A 4,919-nucleotide genomic window follows, 5' to 3' on the forward strand; every position below is an offset into this window, starting at 1 on the left:
CCCTCTGGGAAACGTCATCTTACTGTACGATGACAGTGTAGGGGAAACCACCTACCCCAGGCTACTCGCTCGCCATTGTTTTGATTTGTGTAAACGTGTAAAATTAGTTACTCGAGAGTATACATGGTAGGCTATACATTGTATAGATAAAACATTTGCATATAAAGGAATAGTTTTCCCAAAAGTGAAAAAACTCATAATTTCTTTCTTTTGCGTAACACAAACAAAGATTTATAGAAGAATATCTCAGCTCTTTAGGTCCTCACAATGCAAGTGAATGGTGACCAAAACTTTGAAGCGCCAAAAAGGACATAAAGGCCGCATAAAAGCAAGCTATACGACTCCAGTGGTTTGATTTATGTCTTCTGTAGTGATCCAATCGGTTTTGGGGGAGAACAGACCAAAATATAACTCCTATTTCACCATAAATCTTGATATCAGCAGTGTCCTTGGTGATCATGATTTCATGCTCATTTGTTAGGTTTTAAATGATACAATATAAAACAACTGAAATTAAGGCAAAAACTATTTGGACACTTTATTGTTGTCAAATTCATTGGAATATGTCCTTAGTTCATGTGATAAACACGTGTTTTTGCTTTGCTATGACACATCCCAGCTAACCAAATTACGTGGCCATAACTGCAACTGCAACTTTAATGTACAAATAATTAATCATCTGAGACTGTAAAGCAAATAGATACAAAATCAAATGATGCATGAAATCCTTATTAGTATATAAACATTTTGTTTTATAATGACACATTTTGTAAGATTTCATGTCCACTCAATCATCCAAATAAATTGTATTAAACTGAAAAGATAGCAATTATTAAACTGCTACAACACAAATCTGTTTTAGAAATGCAATTTTCCTGAGTTGCGACTGGACTCTTGGAATTGGAAAATTGGAATTGAAAGGTGAAGTGGTAGTTATATTACGGACCTATGACGTTGCATTTACGTTGCCAATAAGTCACAGAATTACCCAAATATTATGAATATATTACATAACTGGACCATTCTGGGTAAGCTTGGGACATAAGGAGGAAGTAAAGATGACATTGTGTATTTGTAATTTAATGGTAATAAAATTACTGGCCTGTGACGTTGCAGTTATGTTGCATGTTAGTAAGTCATGAAATTACAACCCCAATCCCAAAAAAGTTGGGACAGTATGAAAAATGCTAATAAAAACAAAAAGGAGTGATTTGTAAATTATATTCACCCTTTGCTATATTGAAAGCACTACAACTACACATTATACGATGTTTTACCTTGTGAATTTCATTGTTTTTTCTTTTATTTTTATGTACAGTAATTTCAAATCAGATGATTGCAACACGCTCCAAAAAAGTTGGGACAGGGGCAGTTTAAGACTAATAACAATTTGATGAGTTGAAATAACAAGGCGATGTGAAACAGAAGATGTTAAACAGGTGAGGCAATCGTGTCATAGTATATAATAAGCCTCCAAAAACAGCCTAGTCCTTCAAAAGCAAGGATTGTTTGAGACTTGTCAGTTTGCCAACAGATGCTTCAGCATATAATCCAGCACTTTGAGAACAATGTTCCCCAAAGACAAATTGGAAGAATTTTGGGCATTTCACCCTCTACAGTGCACAATATAGTTAAAAGATTAAAGGAATTGAAAACCACTTCTGAATGCGCGTGATCTCCGACCCCTCAGACGTCACTGTCTTAAAAAATGTCATTCATCTGTAATGGATATCATGAACATTGGTTTGGGATTACGTAAACCTTTGTTAGTCAACACCACTCCCCGCTGCATCCACAGATGCAAGTTAAGACTTTGCTATGCAAAGCAGAAGCTCTACATCAACACTGTCCAGAAGCGCGGCTGACTTCTTTGGGCTCGGTCTCATCATAGATGGAAAGTAGAACAGTGGGACCGTGTTTTTTGGTCTGATGAGTCCACATTTCAAAGAGTTTTTGAGAAACACAGCCATCGTGTTCTCCGGGCAAAAGAGGAAAAAGACCATCCAAGTTGTTATCAGCATCAGGTCAAAAAGCCAGTGTCTGTATGGGTCAGGAGTGTGTCAGTGCCCACGGCATGGGTAACTCGCACATATGTGAGGGCACATTTAATGCAGACAAATAAGTAAAAGTTTGTAGCAATATATACTGCCATCCAACACTGTCTTTTCCAGGGACGTCCCTGCATTTTCCAGCAGGACAACTTCTAACCACATACTGGAAGGATTACAAGTGCATGGCTGTGTAAGCAGAGAGTGTGGGTGCTAGATTGGCCTGTCTGTAGTCCTGACCTGTCTCCAACTGAGAATGTGTGGCGCATTATGAAGCACACCATACAGCAACGAAGACCCTGTATAATTGTAAATGGGGGAAAATTCCACTTTCTTTTTTCCGATTAACACTTTTTATTGAATCTAACACATGAAACAGAAAAGCAAAACATGTATGCACAGAATCAACTTTTAACCCCCATTATTCCCCTACCCCTCCCGATCCCCAACCCCACCCTGACCCCCAACAAACATCCCTGTGGTCAAAGCCAAATTACACACAGAAAAACAGAAAAAAATAAATAAATATATATATATATATATATATATATATATATATATATATATATATATATATATATATATATATATACACTACCGGTCAAAAGTTTTGAAACACTTGACTGAAATGTTTCTCATGATCTTAAAAATCTTTTGATCTGAAGGCGTATGCTTAAATGTTTGAAATTAGTTTTGTAGACAAAAATATAATTGTGCCACCATATTAATTTATTTCATTATAAAACTAAAATGTTATTTAAAAAAAAAAATCTTTTGAAATTGATGACTTGGACCAAATAATAAAGAAAAGCAGCCAATAAGTGCCCAACATAGATGGGAACTCCTTCAATATTGTTTAAAAAGCATCCCAGGATGATACCTCAAGAAGTTGGTTGAGAAAATATCAAGAGTACATGTCTGCAAATTCTAGGCAAAGGGTGACTACTTTGAAGATGCTAAAATATAACACAGTTTTGATTTATTTTGATTTTGTTTAGTCACAACATAATTCCCATAGTTCCATTTATGTTATTCCATAGTTTTGATGACTTTACTATTATTCTAAAATATGAACAAAAATTATAATAAAGAAGAGTAAGTGTTTTAAAACTTTTGACCGGTAGTGTATATATATATATATATAATAATAATAATAATAATAATCACACACATTTAACCTATAAATCCCTCTCCACTGCCCCTCCCTGAAAGCCTTCCAAAAAGGTCAGATATCTGCCCCACTTCATATTGAACACCCCTTCTATCTGACATCTCCTCAAATGCCGCCACCCTGCCCATCTCCGCGCACCACTCTCGAAATGAGGGCGCACCAGCCAACTTCCATCCCCTCAGAATGATCTGTCTACCGATCATGACACTGGCTAGGACCCATTTGAGTGTCCAATACGTCACACATAAAACTCTGAACCCTCATCCAGAATTCTTGTTTTTTTTATGTGTTTATCCCCTATATTGATGACCAGCCCATTGACAAAAAAATATAGAGTCTGGTGCACAATGAAATTTGAGTGCCCACACATAAAACTCTGAACCTTCAACCAAAATTCTTGGATCTTAACACACCACCAAAAAAACATGTTGTGTCCCCATCTTTTGATTGGCATTGCCAGCAGTCTTTAAGACCAAGCCTATACAATCTAGAGGGGGTCCAATAGAATCGATGTAAAATAAGGCACACCCTTGCATCTCTAGATGCAGACTTGATGTTTTTTAGAATACTAGCCCACACTCCCTCCTCCAATACCAAGTTTAAATCTCCGTCCCCCAGACTCTGAATTAGCAGGGAGTAACACACTGATGCCTCATGGCTTTTTCCAAAAGCATTAATCACCACTTCCAGAGTATCTGCCGCTTTAGGAGGGTGTATGCTACTCCCAAAAATAGTAGCAGGTGGCGCAGCTGTAAATACCTAAAGAATTGAGATCTGGGAATCCCAAAATGTTGAATCAAATTTTCAAAGGATCTCAACACTCCACTCTCATATAGGTCACCGAGCGTATTAACCTCCCTCACAATCCACTCTGTCCAGCTGAAAGGGGACTTATTAATACATAACTTTGGGTTCAGCCATATGCTCGAAGCAACATTTAAATTAATGTCAGAATTAAACACTCTGAACACTTTTGCCCATACCACATGCAAATGCAAGATAACGGGGTGCAACTTAACTTCTCTGATTAGTATGATAGAAAGGCTTTGCAATGGCAAAATAGGGGCAAGAACTTCCTGTTCAATACAAAACCAGGGAGCGGCTCTCTCAGTTGGAAGCGACCAATGAGACAAATGTCTGAGACCTAATGCATAATAATAAAACAAAATCTTGTTGTCAATTGGCCTGTGCAACTTACTGAAATGTAATCTGGGACATTTACCATTCCAAATGAAGGACTTCGCTATGCTGTCAAATTGCTTGAAATAAGAGAGGGGGATATCTATAGGGAGTGACTGTAGCAGGTAGTTGAATTTTGGAATACAATTCATTTTAATAATATTAACCTTCCCAATCATAGATAAATGTAATGAAGCCCACCTGCCTACATCCCTCGAAAACCTTTTCATTAAGGGGTCAAAATTAACTCTAACTAAATCACACAAATTTGCTGGGAATAAAATACCCAAATACTTAATGCCCTGTTTGGGCCACTGGAAGGCGCCCGACTGAAAAGCCGTTACCGGGCAGTACGCTGTCAGAGCAAAAGCTTCGGATTTAGACCAATTAACTCTGAATCCTGAGAACTTAGAAAAGGAATTAATAATTCTGCGGAGGCAAGGCATAGATCTAGTAGACAAATAATAAAATATCATCTGCGTAAAGCAAAAGCTTATGCGCCACACCTCCCGCCATCACCC

Source organism: Myxocyprinus asiaticus, chromosome 20 (assembly GCF_019703515.2).
Source record: "Myxocyprinus asiaticus isolate MX2 ecotype Aquarium Trade chromosome 20, UBuf_Myxa_2, whole genome shotgun sequence".
NCBI lineage: Eukaryota > Metazoa > Chordata > Actinopteri > Cypriniformes > Catostomidae > Myxocyprinus > Myxocyprinus asiaticus.